A 24,196-nucleotide genomic window follows, 5' to 3' on the forward strand; every position below is an offset into this window, starting at 1 on the left:
CCTACCGATTTAGCTTGTTTTCAATAGTTTTCTATTTCAAAATCATGGCAATACATAACTTTGTATACAGAGCATTTCACACACATAAAAGAATATCTATAGACTAAATTCCTGGAAGTGCATTTCTGGGTCAAATGTGTCCATTTGTAATTTTGACAGCATTACCAAATTGTTCTACATGACAGTTGCATCACTTTCCCTCCCTCTAGCAATATATGAGAGTAACTTGTCCTCCCATGAAATCCATAGAAATTTGCTATATTTTTGGTCATGACTTCTTGATCTTTCACTGAATGGTTGCCCTGCCGTTCAAGTGATCTTTTATTAATTTATTTTTAGTTTTTCAGTATTACAAACAAGGCTGCATTAAACATTCTTCGGCCAGTTTGTGAATACCTCTCTAGAAAATACCTAAAAATGAAAAACCTACCAAATTTTCCCATGCATAAGCTGAAGTAAATCACGCCCCCACCAAAGGATAACAGGGTGAAAGTTTCCTCACATTCTCACCAAACTTTGGTATTATCAATTCATTTACTCTTTGCCATTCTGAACTAAAAATTAAAACAGGAATTAAATTTTTATTTCTCTGATGCTAGTGATGTTGAACATATTTTCATATACTTACTGCTTGAAAAGGATAGTCATTAAGAGCAAAGCCCCTGGAATAAGGTTGTCTGGGTGAAGACCCCAATGCTCTCACTTGATGATTTGTAGTTACCCAGCCGAGGACAGATGACTTTACTTCTCTGGGCCTCATAGGGTTGTTAGGAGAATTTCATGAGATAATATTTGCAAGATGCTTATGCTAATTACTCACTGAGTGCTAGCTATTGTTATTGTTGTTAATATAATTATTTCCATTTCCTCTTCTATAAATTGCCTATTTGTATCCTTTGATGGTTTAAGGAAAATGGGTTATCACTTGTTAGTTTATGTATACTCTTTCATATTCTGGTTATTAAGCTCATTTTTCTTTTCATATCTACTTTGCCGGTATTTGCTCTCATTTTGTTGTTTGTCTTCTTTCTGTTTATGGTGTTTTAAAAATGATGTGGAGTGGCCCTGGCCGGTTGGCTCAGTGGTAGAACATCGGCCTGGCGTGTGGGAGTCCCAGGTTCGATTCTCGGCCAGGGCACACAGGAGAGGTGTCCATCTGCTTCTCCACCCCTCCTCCTCTCCTTCCTCTCTGTCTCTCTCTTCCCCTCCCGCAGCCAAGGCTCCATTGGAGCAAAGTTGGCCTGGGCTAATCTAACAGGGGTGAGGTGGTATCTCATTGTAGTTTTGATTTGCATTTCCCTAATAACTAATGAAGCTGAGCATCTTTTCATATATCTGTTGGCCATTTGTATCTCTTCCTGGGAGAAGTGTCTATTCATGTCCTCTTCCCATTTTTTTATTGGATTGTTTGTTTGTTTGTTGTTGAGTTTTATGAGTTCTTTGTAAATTTTGGATATTAGGCCCTTATCTGAGCTGCTGTTTGAAAATATCATTTCCCATTTAGTTGGCTGTCTGTTTATTTTGATATCAGTTTCTCTTGCTGAGCAAAAACTTTTTATTCTGATGTAGTCCCATTCATTTATCTTTGCCTTCACTTCTCTTGCCATTGGAGTCAAGTTCATAAAATGTTCTTTAAAACCCAGGTCCATGAGTTTAGTACCTATGTCTTCTTCTATGTACTTTATTGTTTCAGGTCTTATATTTAGGTCTTTGATCCATTTTGAATTAATTTTAGTACACGGGGACAGGCTGTAGTCGAGTTTCATTCTTTTGCATGTGGCTTTCCAGTTTTCCCAACACCATTTGTTGAAGAGGCTTTCTTTTCTCCATTGTGTGTTGTTGGCCCCTTTATCAAAGATTATTTGACCATATATATGTGGTTTTATTTCTGGGCTTTCTATTCTGTTCCATTGGTCTGAGTGTCTATTTTTCTGCCAATACCATGCTGTTTTGATTATTGTGGCCCTATAATATAGTTTAAAGTCAGGTATTGTAATGCCCCCAGCTTCATTCTTTTTCCTTAGGATTGTTTTGGCTATTCGGGGTTTTTTATAGTTCCATATAAATCTGATGATTTTTTGTTCCATTTCTTTAAAAAATCTCATAGGGATTTTGATGGGAATTGCATTAAATTTGTATATTGCTTTGGGTAATATGGCCATTTTGATTATATTTATTCTTCCTATCCAAGAACAAGGAATATTTTTCCATCTCATTGTATCTTTTTCGATTTCCCTTAACAATGCTTTGTAATTTTCATTATATAGGTCCTTTACATTCTTTGTTATGTTTATTCCTAGGTATTTTATTTTTTTTGTTGCAATCATGAAGGGGATTATTTTTTTGAGTTCGTTTTCTAATATTTCATTGTTGGCATAGAGAAAGGCTATGGACTTCTGTATGTTAATTTTGTATCCTGCGACCTTACTGTATTGGTTTATTGTTTCTAATAATCTTTTTGTGGAGTCCTTCGGGTTTTCGATGTATAGGATCATATCATCAGCAAAAAGTGATACCTTTACTTCTTCTTTTCCGATATGGATGCCTTTTATTTCTTTGTCTTGTCTGATTGCTCTGGCCAGAACTTCTAGCACCACGTTAAATAAGAGTGGAGAGAGTGGACAACCCTGTCTTGTTCCTGATTTAAGGTAGAAAGTCCTCAGTTTTATGCCGTTTAAAATGATGTTGGCTGATGGTTTATCATATATGGCCTTTATCATGTTGAGATATTTTCCTTCTATACCCATTTTGTTGAGAGTCTTAAACATAAAATTGTGTTGTATTTTATCAAAAGCCTTTTCTGCATCTATTGATAAGATCATGTGGTTTTTGTTCTTTGTTTTGTTGATATGGTGTATTACGTTAACCGTTTTGCGTATGTTGAACCATCCTTGAGATTCTGGGATGAATCCCACTTGATCATGATGTATTATATTTTTAATATGTTGTTGTATTCGTTTTGCCAGTATTTTGTTTAGAATTTTAGCATCTGTATTCATTAGAGATATTGGTCTGTAGTTTTCTTTCTTTGTGCCATCCTTGCCAGGTTTTGGTATGAGGGTTATGTTGGCCTCATAAAATGTGTTTGGAAGTATTGCTTCTTCTTCAATTTTTTGGAAGACTTTGAGTAGAATAGGAACCAAGTCTTCTTTGAATGTTTGATAGAATTCACTAGTATAACCGTCTGGGCCTGGACTTTTATTTTTGGGGAGGTTTTTAATAGTTTTTTCTATTTCCTCCCTGCTGATTGGTCTGTTTAGGCTTTCTGCTTCTTCATGACTCAGTCTAGGAAGGTTGTATTGTTCTAGGAATTTATCCATTTCTTCTAGATTGTTGTGTTTGGTGGCATATAATTTTTCATAGTATTCTACAATAATTCTTTGTATATCTATGATGTCTGTGGTGATCTCTCCTCTTTCATTTTGGATTTTATTTATTTGAGTCCTGTGCCTTTTTTCCTTGGTGAGTCTTGCCAAGGGTTTGTCAATTTTGTTGATCTTTTCAAAGAACCAGCTCCTTGTTTTATTGATTTTTTCTATAGTTTTTCTGTTCTCTATTTCATTTATTTCTGCTCTGATTTTTATTATCTCCTTTCTTCGGCTGGTTTTGGGTTGTCTTTGTTCTTCTTTTTCTAGTTCATTAAGGTGTGAAGTTAAGTGGTTTACTTGGGCTCTCTCTTGTTTGTTCATATAGGCCTGAAGTGATATGAACTTTCCTCTTATTACTGCTTTTGCTGCATCCCAGAGATTCTGATATGTCGTATTTTCATTTTCATTTGTCTGTATGTATCTTTTGATCTCTGCGCTTATTTCTTCTTTGACCCATTCATTTTTTAGAAGTATGTTGTTTAGTTTCCACATTTTTGTGGGTTTTTCCCCCTCTTTTTTGCAGTTGAATTCTAGTTTCAAGGCTTTATGATCAGAAAATATGCTTGGTACAATTTCAATTTTTCTAAATTTGCTGATATTGTCTTTGTGGCCCAACATATGGTCAATTCTTGAGAATGTTCCATGTGCACTAGAGAAAAATGTATACTCTGTCACTTTGGGATGAAGTGTCCTGTAGATGTCTATCATATCCAGGTGTTCTAGTATTTCGTTTAAGGCCACTATATCTTTATTGATTCTCTGTTTGGATGACCGATCTAGAGCCGTCAGCGGAGTATTGAGGTCTCCAAGTATGATTGTATTTTTGTTAGTTTTTGTTTTAAGGTCAATAAGTAGCTGTCTTATATATTTTGGTGCTCCTTGGTTTGGTGCATATATATTAAGGATTGTTATGTCTTCTTGATTCAGTGTCCCCTTAATCATTATGAAGTGACCATTTTTGTCTCTGAGTACTTTTTCTGTCTTGTAGTCAGCATTATTAGATATGAGTATTGCTACACCTGTTTTTTTTTGGGTGTTGTTTGCTTGGAGTATTGTTTTCCAGCCTTTCACTTTGAATTTGTTTTTATCCTTGTTGCTTAGATGTGTTTCTTGTAGGCAGCCTATAGTTGGATTTTCTTTTTTAATCCATTCTGCTACTCTGTGTCTTTTTATTGGTAAGTTTAATCCATTTACATTTAGTGTAATTATTGACACTTGTGGGTTCCCTACTGCCATTTTATAAATTGCTTTCTGTTAGTTTTGTATCTAGTTTGATTCTTCTCTTTTGTTTTTCTATCATTTGTTTCTGTTTGTTTGTGTTCCATACTTCTTTCCTCTGTTGCTACCTTTTTTAAGTCATGTGTTTTTGTGGTGGTTTTTTCTAGGGTGGTTACCATTAAGTAATGAAAAGGGTACCTACCATATTCATTGTAGTACCCTATCTTATAAGTATTTCTGCACTTCATCGTCCTTTGCTACTGTTAATCTCCATTCTCTCCCCCCTTTTTTTTTGTCACAGTTTAAGTTTGGTTTTATTGTGTTCTTGGTGGAGCTGTTACTTGTGGTGTTGTTTTCTTTTGTTCTTTGAATCTGGTTGGAAAACCCCCTTTAGTATTTCCTGGAGTGGGGGCTTTCTGCTGATAAATTCTCTCATCTTTTCTGTATTTGTGAATGTTTTTATATCTCCTTCATACTTGAAGGATAGCTTTGATGGGTATAGTATTCTTGGCTGAAAGTTCCTCTCTTTCAGGGCTTTAAATATTGGGGTCCACTCTCTTCTAGCTTGTAGAGTTTCTGCTGAGAAATCTGATGATAATCTAATAGGCCTTCCTTTATATGTTGTACTCTTCTTTTCCCTGGCTGCCTTGAGAATTTTTTCTTTGTCATTGGTTTGTGTCATCTTTATTATGATGTGCCTTGGAGTAGGTTTGTTGGGGTTAAGAAAACTCGGTGTTCTGTTTGCTTCTTGAATTTGAGGCTTTAGTTCTTTCCACAGGCTTGGGAAGTTCTCGTCTATTATTTGTTTGAGTATATTCTCCATTCCATTTTCTTTCTCTTCTCCCTCTGATATACCTATTATTCTTATGTTATTCTTTCTGATGGAGTCAGATAATTCCTGTAGGGCTTTCTCGTTTTTTATTATTTTTGAGTCTCTTTCTTCTTCTCTCTGTTGTGCCTCAAGTTGTTTGTCTTCTATTTCACTAATCCTATCTTCAATCTGGGTTGTTCTGCTAGCTAAGCTTTATACCTCGTTTTTCAGCTCGTGAATTGAGTTTTTCATTTCTGTTTGATTTGTTTTTATAGTTTCAATTTCCTTGGTAATATATTCTTTGTGTTCATTGAGTTGTTTTCTGATCTCCCTATATTGCCTTTCTGTGTTTTCTTGTATATCTCTGAGTATTTTTAAGATTTCTATTTTAAATTCTCTGTCATTTAGCTCCAAGTCTTCCAATATGTTGTCTTTTCTCCATAGATTTTTCCACATCTATTTGTGTTACCTCTCTTTCTTTTGTATCCATAATATTCGATTTCCTGTTTCTTATTGGCATCTGAGGGTGGTCTTGTTGATAGCACTAATTAGAATTAATAAAGAGTAAAAAGTAAAAAAAAACAAAACAAAAAACAAAGGGTAAAACACCCCACAAAAAAAAGCAGTAATAATTTATTATTTCCCCCCTTTTTTTTCTTTCTTCTCCTTCCCTCCTCTCCCCTCCTCAGGGAAATATCGTGCCTATAATGGAGGGCCTGGTTTGCGGTGAAGAGTTCAAGGGGCAAAAAAAAAAAAGGGGAGTAGGGACCTACTAAATGCAAAAAAAAAAAAAAAAAAGGAAGAAAATCTTAGACAAGCATAAGTTGATCTGCCTGCGGGTGATGGTCAACTAAGAGATATAATGAGAGGGATAAGAGGGAACCAGAAAAAAGGACAAAAAAAGGAATAATAAAGAAGAAAAAAATAAAAATAATAAGTAAAAATATGTTGTATTAAGTGGAGCAAAGACCAAATACAATGGAGACCTTGGGTTGGGAGGACCCAAAATGCCACAAAAATAAACTAACAAGAAAAAAACAAAAACAAAAGCGAAAAAGAAAAATAAAGCCAAAAAAAACCTTGAGTCCCAAATTAACTAATTTGTTCGTGATTGAGGATTAAATGGGAGGAAAGTAAAACGAGAAAAGAAAAAACGAATAGAAAGGAAAAAATAAGAAAAAGAGAAAAACGAAGAAGAAATAAAAAAGGAAGAGAAAAAAACAAAATAAAGCAAAAACAAACAAACAAACAAACAAAACAAAAGAGGAGAGAGTGAGAGTTAAGTGTCCTGGAGTATAACCCCAAAGGAGGGTGAGGATGAAGAAGAGAAATAAAATGTAACACTTATAGGTAGTGTAGTTCAAGAAAAGGGAAGCATAAGATGGGCAGAGAATAGAAGGACCGAGTTGGGGGAAATAAAGGCAATAAGATAGAAGAAACAAACAACAACAACAACAACAACAACAACAAAAAAAATTAGTGGAACAAGTTGTAAAGTCTGTGGATTTTTCTTGATTTTGAGATGTTAACTTCTTCCTTTTTCTTTTCTCTCCCTCTTCCTGGTCGGTGATTCTGTACCCCAGGCTCTGCCCCTGTGTCACATTTAGGTAGGGATTTGCAGTTGATGGGATTCTATGGCAATGTCATATAATTGGCTTTAGTCTTGCTGGTAGTCAAGGCTTGTTGGCGTTTGCAGGGTCCAACGATGAGAGAGTTTGCTTTTGTGGATTCTCTCTCCTAGTCCCCCCTTCCTGAATTAGCAGCCTGGTGATCCAGCTATAAGGTGCCTGGGGAGTAAGAGGCTCAAAGAGCTGGGAAATCCCCACTCTATCCCCACTCAGTGCAAGGCTTTGGGAAGGGCTCTGACAGTCAGGGCCTCCAGTGTAATCAGGCGGGGGTGGGAGTCAATTGTTGTCAAGGTGACTGTTCAGCGCCTAGCATTCAGTTGGACCTCTCAACCCAGGATTTCCACACTTTGTAGCCTGTTTTGGCTGGTAAGAAGTGGCACTAGTCTCTGCTTGCGACTAGTGTGGTATAGATCTTATTATCTGCCAAGTCCTTCTTGTTAGCGTTTATCCCTGAATATGGAGGCTCTATCAATCAGAAGTTGCCCCCGCCCCTTTAGCGAGAGGCACTAAAAAATATCACGCCTCTTGTCTTGGGTCGGTGAACTGAGAGAGATCTTATCAATTAGAACCGAGGGTGCGCAGATTTCACGGGTTAAGTTAATTTCAGTAATTGGGTCGCAGCTGTGCTCCCGAAGGTATTTCAGGCTGCCTGCGCGCGCCCCTCCCCCAACGCTTGATTGTTAGCTTGAATGGCTGGGTGAGGTGCCCGCCCGCGGAGAGAATCTCCCAAGTAGGGAATACCGCCCTGGGGCCTCTCCCGCTCCCCGTGCGCGGGCCGCTGGGAACGTCAGCGGTGCTCGGTCTGCAATGCTTGGTCTGCAACCAGACCGGGCGCGCGCCAGCGGCTGCTCGCCGCTCCGGAGTGTGGGCGGTGCTCGCTCTGCAACCGACCTGGGCGCTGCTCGCGGCGGCTGGCGGCGGTGGCTCGCGGCGGCTGGCGGCGGCAGCTGGCGGCGGCGGCTCGCGGCTGCTGCTCACGGCTCCCGAGTGCGGGATGACTTACCACAGGCGCACTTCCTCGCGGCTTGAATGAACGTCCCTGCGGTAGCTTCCTCCACACCCTCGTCTCTCAGATTCAAGTGATAACAGTCCTTTTGCTTTCAGTTTGTGTGGAACTCCGTAATGCTCCGAAGATAAATTTTCCTGTTTCTAGTTGATAAATTTGTTGTGATTTTGGGGAGATCTGTCGGACGCGCTGCTCACGGCGCCATTTCCGTGACGTCACTATAACCTCTTCTAAAAGAACACATTTAATCAGTTTTGCTGTGTTGTAGTTATCTAATTTTTTTAAGTTAGAGAAATGTCATGGATTCACAGACATGAGGTCACATTTGTAAAAATACCACAGATAAACATGCATTAATATTTTTTAAAGTTATGATCCCCATGATATTACTCATATGCTGAAAGGCATTAAAGTTTTTTTCTAAGAAAATAGAGGTCAAGCAGAGAAGCATGCTGTGTTCCTGAACATCTGGGTAGCCTAAACACACATCCTTGAAATATTACTTATTGCTCCACATCACTTCAGCTGACAAGGTGGATACATTTGTGGAAACCAACTTTCCATCAGTCAAACAATAATCTCAGAGTTTCAAAGTTAATAAACAGATTCAATAAGATGATGAGGGCATTGTTAATCTTGTAGTGTTGTGCCATTTCTTTTGGGGGGGCAGTATTATTTCTTTCTTTTTTACATTAAAAATTTTTTATTTATAAATTAAACTTAATTTATAACATTGATCAATAAAAGTGTATAGGTTTCAGGAGTCGTGCCATTTTAAAAAGCATTTTGGGAATTTCTTAAACAACATAGTTTATAATTATAGACATTCCACTTACCTGAAAGTTTTGCCTCTGCAGCCATATTGATTACAAGTTTTTCTTGGGTCTCTAAGGATAAATGTAGGTAACTTGTCACTACCCTGCATATGTTTCATTGGCTCATGCTGACTGGGAGCACCTATATCCTTCTTAAGTCTTTAAGTGTAAAGTTAACAAAGGATAATTGGGACACTTGCTCTTGCAGATATATGTTCTAATCAGTTGAAACACTGTTAGAGCCACCTATTCATAGTGATTAAACTTTATAATGGACTACCCAAAAGAGGGATGTTTCCCATTCTCTCTTCTCGCTTTTCTTTTTGTTTTATCAGCCAGGGAAGGTTTGACTTGCTCCAGTCTATTCCTGCTCAAGTCTGATTCACAACTAACTTTTAGTCCCGGCACATTCGCATTAGGGTTTCCAAATGGCTGCAATAGCTCCAAACATCATCTCAGGAAACAAGGAAAAAGACATGTCACCAACAGGCTCTTCTTGAATGTGTGTCTCTTTTATCAAAAGGCAAAACCTCTTTAAAAAAAAAACCCCAGGAAGAATTCCTCTTATATCCTGTTGGCCAGAATAGAATTGTATGACCACTTTATGTAGTAAGGGGGACTGGAAAAGTATCTACCTTTAGGAAGAAATGGGATTACCGCAATTGGTTAAGCATATTATTATGTAAACAAGCAAGAATCTGAGTTCTATGAGAAAGAATTTAGCTTGTTATTTAGTATTTACATAATTTTTCATATCTATCTATCTATCTATCTATCTATCTATCTATCTATCTATCATCTATCTGTCTGTCTATCTATCTATCCACACATTGATATGTCTATATGTGACATTCTTATATAGTTATGGACTTGGTATAGATGAAAATGACTTGGAAGCTTATGTAAAAATACAGATGTTAAGCTCTGAATCTGCTGGGTGATGTTCATGTACCTTTGTTTTGAATCCCTTCCTTCTACTAAACACTGTATTTTTTTTTTTTAAATAAATTTTTATTAATGGTAATGGGATGACATTAATAAATCAGGGTACATATATTCAAAGAAAACATGTCTAGGTTATTTTGTCATTAAATTATGTTGCATACCCCTCGCCCAAAGTCAGATTGTCCTTCGCCACCCTCTATCTAGTTCTCTGTGCCCCTCCCCCTCCCCCTAACTCTCCCCCTGTCCTCCCTCCCCCCACCCCTGGTAACCACCACACTCTTGTCCATGTCTCTTAGTCTCATTTTTATGTTCCACCAATGTATGGAATCATGTAGTTCTTGTTTTTTTCTGATTTACTTATTTCACTCCTTATAATGTTATCAAGATCCCACCATTTTGCTGTAAATGATCTGATGTCATCGTTTCTTATGGCTGAGTAGTATTCCATAGTGTATATGTGCCACATCTTCTTTATCCAGTCTTCTATTGAAGGGCTTTTTGGTTGTTTCCATGTCTTGGCCACTGTGAACAGTGCTGCAATGAACATGGGGCTACATGTGTCTTCACGTATCAATGTTTCTGAGGTTTTGGGGTATATACCCAATAGAGGGATTGCTGGGTCATAAGGTAGTTCTATTTTCAGTTTTTTGAGGAACCACCATACTTTCCTCCATAATGGTTGTACTACTTTACAGTCCCACCAACAGTGAATGAGGGTTCCTTTTTCTCCACAGCGTCTCCAACATTTGCTATTACCCGTCTTGTTGATCATAGCTAATCTAACAGGGGTGAGGTGGTATCTCATTGTAGTTTTGATTTGCATTTCCCTAATAACTAATGAAGCTGAGCATTTTTTCATATATCTGTTGGCCATTTGTATCTCTTCCTGGGAGAAGTGTCTATTCATGTCTTCTTCCCATTTTTTTTATTGGATTTAAACACTGTATTTTAAGCCTTCCCAGTGCTGTTAAAATTTTTGTATGTACATTTATTACATAGTAATATTTTTTAATGCTTGTGAAACTTTTTATTTCATTATTGTTAGACATTTTTTATGGTTTCCAGATTTTATATTATTATAAACCTGGTGTAAACTTCTAAATGAAGTCAAGCTTTTTACATGAGTAGTATCATTTACTTTCCTAGAAAATCTCAAAGGTGGTAACATTGTATCAATGGACCTGAATATTTTGAAGACTCTTTATGTAGCGCTAGAATTATTTCCACAAGCTGATGTAAGAGCTATAATTTCTTTGCCTTAATAAAAAGGGACATTCTCAAAAAGCAAAGGCAAGTGGAATAAAAATGGTGTATCAATGTAAAAAAAAAATTAAAGCTCAACCTACACTGTATTTCTCTTAATTACCCACATGGCTCTATCTCAAAGTGATGCTATGATTAATGAACCATAGTCCAGCAAGCATAGAGTAATTCCAAAATAACTCAAGTTCTGTGTATGTCTTGAGTTTTGGAAGGAGATACAGCACCCTGAGCAACCTGTCTTACTGTTCCCTTTCCTTTCCCATTCTCTTTTCTTGTACTCTGCGGCACTTCTTTCCTCCAGCTCTAGGGAGAACTTTCCTTCATCACTGGTGTTCCTTTTCCCTTGCCATTTGCTTCTGACTGTGCACCACAAAAGGGAGGGTGAGTCTGGTTTTGGCCAAGCAGTCCTCAGAGGGCAGGGTAGGGAGAAGCCAGAACCCTATACGTATTAATGTGAGAAGGCAGGGGCAATATCCAGTGTTCTTAACTCAGGCCCAGGTGCTACACATCTGGTTGCCAAAAGAATTTAAGATGCTAAAGTTAAACAGGGAAATATTTTTAAAAAGTAATACACATTGTTGTTACTGAGTTGTTGTATTAGTAGTTTAGATAATGTTAGGATTTTTCATCTTTCTTTTATTATTATGTACCATAACACTAAAGTCTAGTATCAGTGCAATGAAGAGTTCTGGACTCAAATCTTAGTTCTGATTTTAATGAGTTTTATAACCATGCCATTTTACCCCTCTGGGCCAACTCTTACTACAAATAAGGGAATTAGACTGTGCTATCGTAAGGTATTTTCCTACTCTAAAATTTGACTATTCTTCAGATTCTTAAAGACCTAGTGGTCAAAGAGCCTGACCTGTGGGTTGAGGCCCAGTTGCTGCAGGTTCTTTAGAAGGAAATCCTATGAACACAGGATGAGGTAAACAAGAAATTAAAAAGTCATCTATCTAGCTGACAACACTCCCCTCTAAAATGTGCATTTTTTTTTGGAAGGGGGGAAGTTATTCCTTATTTTCTTCTACAAATTTATGAGCAGTTCAAAGCTCTCTGGTAAGCATCCACTTATTACCTTCCTTTGAGGTGGCAAATGCGACGTCAAGGGTGCAAAGATTTCCTCCCTCCCACAATCTACTGTATAATCCCCCACACAATGGAATGTTGAAACTGAACTATAGAGAAGGTATGGAATTGACAGAGTTTAAGTACCAGGAAAAAGTTGAGGAGGGCTTGAAATAAAATGCCTGTGTGTGAAACTTGGGCCCATTACATTTTTCTGTCATTTCAGTGGCCACAAATATTCACTCCAACAGAACTGAATAAATGATCTCTGTTTTTGAAAGTGGAATGCTAAAACATCTTCATCATACATTTGTAATTTTATGTTGGATCCATGAATGGTGTTGAGTAGTGGCTGCCGTGGAGAGGCATGTGGGAGAGGAACTGTGGAGAGTAGTGATGAGGCAAGCCTGTGACCTTAAAGTGTGTCCCCCACTTTGGAAGAGAAACCTCTGAGTCTTGAGGTAAAAGTAAAAAAATGTTAATTGTTATGAAAGCTATAGCTTGTTTAGTTTGGCATTCATCCTGGGCTGTGGTGTCCTCTTTCTAGAGTAGTCTTGATGCTAAGAAGTAACACAGAGGGTAAGGACCCACTTAGGTGTTTAAGGAACAGAGAGAATGAAGAGCAGAGGTCACAGCACAAATAGAACAGGCAAGATGAGTCCAGTGATAAGCCACACCTGCTAAGGTGACAGAAGAATGAGGAAATCAATGGCGTGTTGGGTGGGACCCACATACTTTTCAATCAACTAAATAAATGCTTTTCTTGGAGTGTAGGCTAGATGTTATCTAGCCAGTCACTTTTCAACTTCAATCTGGACTTTCTCACTCTTCTCATGCCTTTTCTTCTCACTTATTTACTTACTAAAAAACTCCACATTTATACTTCATCAGCCATGTGCTATTTAATAATATTTATTTATTTATTTAGAGAGATCTGTTTGTTGCTCCACTTACTTATATATTTATTAGTTGATTCTTGTATGTGCCCTGATCAGGGATAGAACCTGTAACCTTGGTGTATCAAGATAACACTCTGACCAACTTAGCTACCTGCCCAGCCCCAGCAATGTGCTGCTTATGATTATAGTCCCTTAAAGGATTTACAATCATATATGCAACCAACCAAATCAAGGTGAGCCATATACAAATCAGGTGCTGTAGTACTGCAGGAAGGAAATTAGTAATAATGCTTAAAGTTAAAGCTGTTAAGGAAGGTATGAAAAGAGAAAGTTGAAATAGCTGATCTCCAAAATTCCTCTGTCTCTTGGTAGTATATAATTGTGCTTGTTCCCATCTTTCCTTTCCAGGCTTCATAACTTTATTTATTTATTAAACAAACACTTGTAAATGGCTTGCCATACTTCCGGTATGGATAGACCATATTGAATCAGTAGGCAAAAATCCCCTGATGAAGAAAAGCCGAGGACCAGATGGCTTCACTGGTGAATTTTACCAAACATTTACAGAAAAAGTAGCAGCAATACTTCTTAAACACTTCAATGAGAAGGGAAGACCACAACCCTAAATAGCCAAAGAAATTCTGACAAGAACCAAGCAGAAGATCTTACATTTCCTGATTTCAAAATATACAATATAGCTATCATAATTAAAATAGTGTGTTATGGAGATAAAAAACAGACAAGTAGACTAGTGGAACAAAATCAAAAGCCCCAAAATAAATACATGCATGAATTTATTTTGACTAATATTTGACAAGGGAGCCAAGAATACTCAATGGAGAAGAAAAAAATAGTCTCTTCAATAAATGATACTGGGAAAACTGAATATTCATATGTAAAAGAATGAAACGCAACCCTTATCTTACACCACTCATGGAAATTAACTTGAAATGAATTAAAGACTTAGATGTAAGACCTGAAAACATGAAATACCTAGAACACATAACAAAAAGGTCCTTGATATGAGTTGGTACTGATTTTTTAGAAATCATGCTTATCAAGAAACTTTATAAGTTGGTAGAAATGCTGTGAACTAGAGACGACTTCTTTTTGCCTCAAACCAATAAATAGCCTTGATGAGCTTGATCTCAGTTCTTCAAACTGGTTCTGACTTCTTAATCCTTCGAAAGGAATTGTATTAAGCAGTAGCAATGCTTTTATATGGAAGAACTCTTTTTGGCTAACTTGAAGCTTCACAAACTCCTATGGGATCTGCCACATGATAAAGGCATAATGAATAAAATGTCTATTCTTCCATCTGCTGTTCATTAATATTAGATCATGTATAAAATATAGCATCTGCCCACTGACATGTTTATAAGATCTTGTCTAAGCACCACTGAGCTCATCCAAGAATATTGGATGATAGTTATCTGGTCATCAATATGTCAGTTTTGAAAACCTGGCAGTGATTTAAACCACTTGACTACTGAAAAAAGTTGTCTCTTGCCTAGTTGATGAAGACTTGTCAGCAAAGAACTGGAAGTCTCAGGTTTAGTGTTGTTATATCTTTAATAGATCACATCTGGTTTCATTGAAAGGTTGACCAGTGAAGGAATCAAATGTTTGCCTTGATTTGATGAAAAGTAATTCTCTGGTTTAGGGCTTGGCTTTCCTTTGGAATGCCCCCAGCTGTGGGGCAGTGACAGCATCCAGTGTTCTCATAACTCAGATTTTATTGAAGTTTTTAAACTTTTGACTGTGGCTCTGGTGGAGAGACAGTGGCTCAAAAGGGATAGGAGTCAAACAGGAAAGATTCAGTTGTGTGGCTTTGGGGAAGGGGCTGAAGGGGCATCCACCAATGCTCCTTCCTGTGCTGAGTCTCTATTCTCTTCTTTTTTAAAAAATTATGGTCAATAGCTTCTAAGTGGTTTTTGAATGTGTATCATTTTAATTTTTTACTATGTAGTAAATAACTTACTTTTTTACTGACAGAAAATGAAGGAGTGAATGATTTAGGTGTCCATTAGGTTGTCTTGCAAAGCTCAGACTATTTCTGTGAAATCAGAACAAAAGAGGCTGTTCTGTGTTCAGTTAGGCTAAAGTGACTCCCAGATCTATTGTCTGAGCTGTTCTGTTCTTTCACTTATTAAACAGCTACTGACGGTATACCATTTATGGCCCCAAACTGTGCCAGTTGAGATGGGTATACACGGAAATACTGGCTTTGTCATTAATAAACTTGAAATTTAATGAAGGCTAAACACACACATACCATTTTTAATAACCTTCACAACCTAGCAGTATGTAAGCAAACACCCAAACAAAGAATTCAGAGAATTGAATAATCAATGGGTAAATTTTATAGAAAGGCTGGCTTTGTCTAGATGGGAAGATGGCTTACTGGATTTACATACTGCAGATTTTCTTGGTCTCATTTGGTTCTAGGACCTTTACCACTTATCTGTTTTGCCTGAGTTCTTGAGCCCAACAGGATGTGTGATCTATGAGGTTCTACCTCCTGACACCGGCCAACTCCATGCCTAGAGTCTGTGGCTCCTACCATCACTTTGATACTTGTATGAACTATCACTGTTAAGCGTGGGTTCTGGCTTCTTAAGCAACTTTAAAAAGGTCTAAAAGATGCAACCTAGACATGTGGGAGAGTTGACTTTGGCTAAAGAAAACCAAGAGCTGGAAAGAATTTGGGCAGATAAGCACTCTTTCCTTTTCTTCCTCTAACAGGCTCATCTGAAACATAGTTGTATTGACTAGCCTGTTTGGAGGCATCCTAAGATTCTTCAAACTCATTGTAAAGTAGAGGCCATTGTTGCTATGCTTATCTCATATTGCTTGCCATCTTTTCCTGTTTCACTTTCCTTTTCATTCATTCTTGTCCTGGGATTGCATTTTCCTTGAATAATGTAACACCCTATAATCTTTGTCTCAGTTTTTATTTTCTAGAAGTCTTGGAGTATGACAGAAGAGACGACAATCCTTGTAGAGTATAGAATATAAAAAGGAATAATCTGTATTGAGAACATTTATATTGGCAATAGCCAGGGTCAAATTTTAGAGGGCCATGTTGATAGACGTGTGGATTCTTTGAAGGTTTTTGAGCAGAAGAATGCCACAGTGGAAATTGGAATTTTAGAAGATAGATAAGGTTGGGGTAGAAAATTGGAATGATGGAGGTGGGAAAAACAGGGAACAGGAAAGCTAGTTATGACTTAAACGTGAGCACAAGTATAGGAACAAGCTGTAGAAATTAAATGGTAGATAGGAATGTTAAGATAGTTTTAGCCATCTTGGTAAAATAAAAAGCAAGGTCATTCACTAAAAGTAAGAGGAAGATACAGTGGGAGGGTTGAAGAGGCAGAGAATGTTAGTATACCTTCTTGAGTCACACTCATGAGCATCCATGGTCCAGACTGGGTCATGTTGCTTCTTGTTGCGCCTGGCTGTTGGCTGTAAGTCTTTCTGCTCTCCATCAATAGACTTCTAAGACATACACAGAATTTCCCATTTCATGATAGGTTTGTGTGCATAAGCAAATTGCCAAAAGACTGGTCAGATATTTACACAATCTATTCAATTTGGATTTTGTTAGTTTTGTAAATTAGTTTGTTAACAGATGAATATTAGTTTGTTAAAATTAAAACTGCTATAAAATGCTATTTACAGAACATTTTAGTGAACAAACATGAGTCCTATGATTGTACAGTAATTGGCTTTTCTTGCAGAGCCAGGGTGACCACAGAACACTCATGCAGTGTGACATCTGTCTAGACTCTGCCGTTTATGAGAAGGCAGAAGTGGGCTCAGCCAGATACATATTAATCTGGATCCCAAAATGCAGAAGTGTGTGTACTCAGTTTTGTTTATTTTTAAACACTCATTTAAAACTATTTTGAGTACTTTAAATATTGGCTAGTGATTGAACACTTGGGTCTGTGTTGAAGTTTCCTGTGTTCAAGATTGTTTTGTTAATGTTCCAAAACATTATGTGAGTGTAGTTTATGTGTTGAAGCAGATAGGCAGAAGTAAACTGTCAAACAAACCAGACATGTGAAAACAGTCCTCTAAGGAAAAAAAGGGGATTTGCTGTGCATGACGCTGTGGTTCCCAAAGACTTAGAGTGTTGTTGGGCTAGTGACTCAGGAGGGAGTTTGCTTTTGACTCAGCTCTTAGTCTTTCTGTGGTGGTACAGGCGCCAAGGTGGATCCTTTTTCAAGGGGTGCTGTTTCAATAGCAGCGTCCCATTTGTCTTTAGCACTGAAGGGGCGGTCCTGATGCTTACGATAGGATGTCATTTTCCTTGCACCATCACAGTGCTCTTGCAGAGATCAAGGCTGACCCAGAGCTTAGTGTCTTAGTTGCTTTTTGGCTGTGTTTATTGGTAAAGAGTCAGCTGCTTGTCATCGATAACTAACTGGTTTCAGTTTCATCACAGGAAGATTTGAGCCAGGAACAGCGTTTAGAAATCTATCAAAAACTTGTGGGAGTCTGACTAGTGTCATGGGTGGAAGGGTGAACTGGGTTGGGGGTGTTTTGGAAATAGGGGGAATTTCAAAAGTGGAAGAGCACTATATACTGCTCACAGAAATTAGGGGATATTTCAAAAATGAATATGAAGTGATAAAATATCCCCTAATTTTTGTGAGCAGTGTATTTTGAAGTGATAGAGGGTGAGAACAAAGCCATCTCAGCAAGGAAGTGTGAGGTATGAAGAACATATGAAGCAAACTGAATAAGACAGACAATTTTTCACTCATAGACACAGGGGAAAGTATACGCTATGAGTTGGCTTCTTTCACATACCAAGATGCCTATGCCAGAAGCTTTGAGCCCTGCTTTAAAAACTACCACAAAGTTATGGAGTCTCCTAGGCTTACCTTCTTTCAGATCACTTCCAATCTTTTCACACATCAACTTACCTTCATTCCTGGACCTGCTTGGCTCTCTCAACTTGTTCATGCCCAGTGGGATTCGGGTTTGGTCTACTTATCATGGCTCTGACCTGGCAACCTCATATGATGCTACCTGTAATTGGCGTTGTAATTTCATTCATAGGCTAGAAATTTTCTGTATCTGAGCTGCCCATGACTTAGGACACAGATGTCCAGTATTTATTGCTCCATCAGGCCTGTTGAGAAAAATTTCTTTCTCTGAAAAATAAAAAAGGCCTATAAAAATAAAACTTGACCAACTAACCAATCAATTGACCCACCCAGTCAAATCTGCAAAGGTCCTCACTATTATGGAGAGTTATCAGAAGTCTCCCAAGGCAGGCTGCCAGCATTACCAAGGTGAATACCCATGGATGGCGTTTCCCAGGCTGAAGCCACTGATCCCTGTCTCAGCTACAGGGAGAAAAATGCAGCTGAGCCACAGGCTGCGGCACAGATGCTTTGTTGGCCTCTGGGTCCTACTAGTGCCAACTTTTTAAGTGACCTCATTATGTCTCTAAATTTATAGAACTGACATATAGAAAGTGTCTGAAAGTTGCTCTGCAAAGTACTGGTATTTGCTTTGGGCTTGAGGAATTACCATTCTGTATTTATTTATTTAATATAGAACAGTGGTTCTCAACCTGTGGGTCGCGACCCTGGGTGGGGGAGGTCGCCTAAAACCATCGGAAAATACATAATGCATATCAGGTATTTACATTCTGAATCATAACTGTAGCAAAATTACAGTTATGAAGTAACCACCAAAATTTTTTTTTGGTTTGGTGTCACCGCAACATGAGAAACTGTATTGCGGGGTCACGGCATTAGAAAGGTTGAGAGCCACTGATATAGAAGAAGGAGACAGAAGTGGGACTTGCACCATCACTCTTGACAGATAATCAGTGGCTTCCTTGCTAATCCAGGGGTGTTTGTTTATTGTCTTTATACTTTTCCATAGGAATTGTATAAATTTATCTTTTTCATCATTCCTACCTTTCATCTCTTAATTAGTGGCATATCCTAAAACCTGACCCTTAAAGACTCTTATTTTCTTTCTATACTTTCTTTACTCACTGGATAATGGGGTTATTTTATGAAGTTACCTCTCACTTCTCTGTAGATCAGGGGTCCCCAAACTACGGCCCACGGGCCACATGCGGCCCCCCGAGGCCATTTATCCGGCTCCCGCTGCACTTCTGGAAGGGGCACCTCTTTCATTGGTGGTCAGTGAGAGGAGCATAGTTCCCATTGAAATACTGGTCAGTTTGTTGATTTAAATTTACTTGTTCTTTATTTTAAATATTGTATTTGTTCCCGTTTTGTTTTTTTACTTTAAAATAAGATCTGTGCAGTGTGCATAGGGATTTGTTCATAGTTTTTTTTATAGTCCGGCCCCCCAACGGTCTGAGGGACAGTGAACTGGCCCCCTGTGTAAAAAGTTTGGGGACCCCTGCTGTAGATAATACTTGCCTCCATTTATCCAGCTATAGATTGTCACCTGAGTTCTGATACTTATTCATGCCTGCCAACTTAGAGGTCTTTATTATTATGAAGTCATTCAGAAATCATTATGTCCTGGGATAAACCTATCTTCTTTTAAAATTTCCCCAGTTTGTTCCCAATTTCATATTTCTAAACCCGGAATATTTTCTTCATCCTTCAGTCCTTATTCACTACCATGTCCCATCAATTTTTTAAAAAAATAATTCTTTACTTATTTTGTTTTCTTTTCCTTCTATTGTCACTGCTACCCTCCAAGCCTAATGTTCTTAAATCATTAGCCCCTCATCTTTAAATAGCAGATGTATTCTCTCAAAACATTATTTCTACTATGAAGCTCTTGGGTTCTCCATAGCCTACAAGGAAAAGCAAAGCCTCCGAGTCCTGTCTCCTTCCTGACACCATCTCCTGCCTCAGCTACCTGGCTTCTATTTAGTTAAAAGACATCCTTGGGAAGTAAAACACTAGAGCCTCAGGGAACCAGGTCTACCTTTTGGGTCACTTTGAGATTACCACAGTAACAACCAAAAGCATCTTAGTAGTTTTGATTTTCACACTCAGTACCTCCTCAGGGTCTAGGAATTTTGTTTCAGCAGGGTGAACCCCTTACACATTATTTTGTTTAAATTCCAGGTGGTGTGCCAGTTGGTATATGAAATGGTGAGGGATTTGGTGACAGAGAGGGCTTTTAAAGCAACGTTTAAGAGAAAGGTTTAGAAGTAGATATCCCAATTGTCAAACTGACTAACCTGGAACCTTAGCTGAATTTTGGTACATCTTTGAATGCATTTTATTCTAGTAAAAATTTTCTGATGAAGATCTTGTGTGGAACAAACTAATAGAAGACCGAATATATTTGTAAATATAAATTCAGACATGAAATACTGCTGGGATTAAAAAATTATTAGCTGACCACAGAGACCTGGGAGTAGTATGTGGAAGAGAATTCTGGGGGAGCCACTTGCAAATGAGAGGAATGTAGTATCATTTTTTACTTTTTTCCTATGGCCATCTCATAATGTGTGTCAAGTAAAGTTGACTTCCACACAGAGGTGGAGCATTACCTAAAGTCATTAGGGAGATTAATCTTGCATTAACATAGGATAGGCTAATGTCCTTCCTTCCTTTATTCAGTTATTAGAAAATGGCTGATGATTTTTGTCTTCAGAAATCTATGGTTGCTTTCTATGAACAATAACCCACTAGGCCAGATTTGGTCTAATGTTCTGAAAGCCTCCAGCAGTGGCAGAGGTAGAAAAATCCACCACCCAAGGACACATGCGGCTGCTCCAGATTTGAAGTGTAGAAGTCAGGAACAATCCAAGGGCATGTCGATACTGGTGCAAAATGCGGATTTGGAAACTTAATTTATATGTGCGTGTTCTTAGGTTGACATGAGGATAGGTTTCTTGGAGCAAACTTCATGCCTTTATCTTTGAAATATACTACTTGGCCGGCTCTATGGGTAGCTTTCTTTCCGGATGAAGAGAAACTGGAAGAAACTGGGCTGGCAACTTACGCACGGCCAACGCGGCCAACTGTGTACGTTAGTGATGGTGGTGAATGAGAAGAAGAAACAAGTGTCTTGTACATTGAATAGCTTGCCAGCCAGCCTGGGATCAGCTACTGCCTTTGACTGAAACTTAGTCCCTTTATAATCAAATGCTCGTAATTTCACTATGATCACAGAGCCAATTACTGTTCCCTACTACAATCTTCAGAGTGTTTAACCAGATTATATAAAACTGCAATTAACAATCTGTGAACTGTGTTTCTTTAGATCCAGTTGGTCTTTGCTGGTGTTCAAAGACTATAGAAGCAGTTTAGTTTTTAGTTCTTCGATGAGCTAGAACTGATAGTGACTCTACAGCTAAACTGAAATATACTGCCTTTATCCCAATTATCATTTTATAGAAAATGTTTGTATATCTTTCCCATATTATTAGAGTAAGCAGTTGAATTGTAGGCAAGATGGAAGCTATAACAATGCATACTTATTGACTGAGGAAGAAGCAAGCAAGTGACCTCATCCTTATGGTGAAACTGTGGAAACAGTTATCGAAATTGGTGCTTCATAACATAAACTAAGTGTCTGATATAAATCTGGGTCTAACAGACACAATTTTAGGCAAACAGGAGAGTCATCTAATGTTATATTGTCACTCACCTCTACCCCTCCTTTTTTTTTTTTTTTTTTTGCAAGAGAGAGAGGGAGAGGGACAGACAGAAAGAGAGAGAAATGAGAAGCATCAACTCATAGTTAAGCATCAACTCATAGTTAAGTTGTTCATGGATTGCTTTCTTACATGTGCCTTGACTGGGGGACTCCCACCAAGCCAGTAACTCTTGCTCAAGCCAGAAATCTTGGGCTTCAGGTCAGTGACCTTTGGGCTCAAGCCAGTGACCATAAGGTCACATCTATGATCCCATGCTCAAGCCAGTGACCCCATATTCCAGCTGGTGAGCTCCCCCTCAAGCCAGTAACTTCAGGGTTTTGAACTTGGGTCCTCAGTATCCCAGGCCAGCACTCTATCCACTGCACCACTGCCTGGTCAGTTTCTATATCTCCTTTTTATTCTCATTATCAAGAGGGCTTTTTGAATCTAATAGTAGGAAATCTGGAAATATGGATGTAACTGTACCCTCTATATTTTTCCATAGAGCAGGTTCATGTCCTTGGACAGCTGTGCCAAATAAATTCCCCCCCCCCCCCCGTTTTTTAAACCAAGAATGAGAGTAATTCAGAATAGACCAAAGCTTGAACATGCCTCTCTAAAACAGCATGTATCTGTGAGTTAAGAGGAAATCTCAAGTCTGTAAGTCCCAGCTTTGGTTCTGTTGCTTCTCTAAGGTTAAGAAAATTTATGAAGATGAAAAAAACAAAACAAAAAACAACAAGAAAGAATTGAAATTGTACTTCTCTTGCCTCTTGCTATTTCATTTCTCATTAGGTTATCTATTTCCCCAAGGTGAGGTGGGAGAGATGCTAGTTGGTGAAGAGTTTGTAGAGGTGAAAAGAGAAAGGCTGATCTGTGAGCTGTCTTCAAAAGGAATGACTATAAGTATTAGGTTTCCTTGTTGTTGATGGTTTTCCCTGCGGACACCTTGACTATGAACAATAGTTTCAGAAAGGAAGACAGAATGAGTTCTGACAGGAATGTTGGGAGCTGTGACAGGCAGAAGAAAAATGAAGCCAAACAGCATGTCAATATGTCATCACTACTGGGTTTACCTTGATTCACATTCAGTTATCTATTTCTTTTCAAAATGCTAGGCACTCATTCACGAAACAGCATATATGTTCTGAGGTACAGTAGATATGAAAATAAGTCTTGCTGCTTTCTTCCCACACCATTAACTCATTAATGCAGCCACTCTATTCAAGAGTAATTTATTGAGAGCTTACTATGTACTAAGCATGGTCGTTGGTACTATAGGATATCAATCACTTATTTCTTAAGAATTCTATAGTAGTGAACAATTTCCTTTTATTTTAAATTTTGTTTTGGTTTTATGACTCATGCTAAAGACTCCAAACCAGGAACCCTTGAATGAATATAAAAAGTGGTTATATTTGTGATAAGTTTTATACCTTTTTAAACCTGTATTTCAATAGACCTGTAAAGGCACTGCCTTATTCATTGTTTGAAATAGTCTTCTTATTGCAAGCCAATTATGAATAAGGTAGAATACTGATTGACTCTGGAGTTGCCCTACTTGTTACTCATAAGTAAAGGAAATAGATTTCTGTGTTCTTATTCTTCTATATAAACATTGACAGCAATTGAACTCATATTTCTCAGAATGGTTTTGTGCACATTGGTACTTACTGGGCAATACTACAGTCATACTTGTATAAACTCAGAGTCATGAATGTAGGAAATGTGATAGAATAAGTAGGCTGTGCACCAAAGAAGAAGACTTGAGTAAGACAAGTATTAAAAAAAAGCATAGAAATACATTGTTATTGGGTGGGATGGTGAAGGAGAAACAAGATTGTGATTATCAGTGACAGGAATCATGAATAAGTTACCCTTCTGGTGGTTACAATAAAAAAAATGTATTGATGGGCTTTTTGGTTGTTTCCATGTACTACTCAGCCATAAGAAATGATGACATCGGATCATTTACAGCAAAATGGTGGGATCTTGATAACATTATACGAAGTGAAATAAGTAAATCAGAAAAAACCAGGAACTTCATTATTCCATACGTAGGTGGGACATAAAAGTAAGACTAAGAGACATTGATAAGAGTGTGGTGGTTACGGGGGGAGGGGGGAGAGGAAGAGGGGAAGGGGGAGGGGGAGGGGCACAAAGAAAACTAGATAGAAGGTGACAGAGGACAATCTGACTTTGGGTGAGGGGTATGCAACATAATTGAATGACAAGATAACCTGGACAATTTATCTTTGAATATATGTATCCTGATTTATTGATGTCGCCCCATTAAAAAAATAAAATTATTTAAAAAATTAAAAAAAAAATAAAAGAAATGTAGGTGATGAGGACCTCCAGTGGAGAGGAAGAATGGCAAGTAAGAGTACATAGGTGACCTGTGTCCTTCCAGTACCTGGGAAGAAAAGAGATCAAAACCTGAGTAATGGAAACCAAGGTCAGTGTTAGTCAAGGGGAAAGAGGTATAGCTGTGGGACTCAGGGAGGGGTCTTCTGCTCACCTCCAAAGCTTTGTTATGATGTACAAGAGTGTGTCCTATGGAAAGA

At 38.1% G+C, this 24,196-nt stretch overlaps 1 pseudogene; it reads right to left on the bottom strand.

The window, feature by feature from the left end:
- Nucleotides 1–14,062: 14,062 nt before the first annotated feature.
- LOC136379494 (progesterone receptor-like) lies at nt 14,063–17,334 on the bottom strand (annotated as a pseudogene).
- Between the last annotated feature and the right edge of the window lie 6,862 nt (nt 17,335–24,196).

The sequence above is a fragment of the Saccopteryx leptura genome, chromosome 8, assembly GCF_036850995.1.
Source record: "Saccopteryx leptura isolate mSacLep1 chromosome 8, mSacLep1_pri_phased_curated, whole genome shotgun sequence".
NCBI classification, from domain to species: Eukaryota; Metazoa; Chordata; class Mammalia; order Chiroptera; family Emballonuridae; genus Saccopteryx; species Saccopteryx leptura.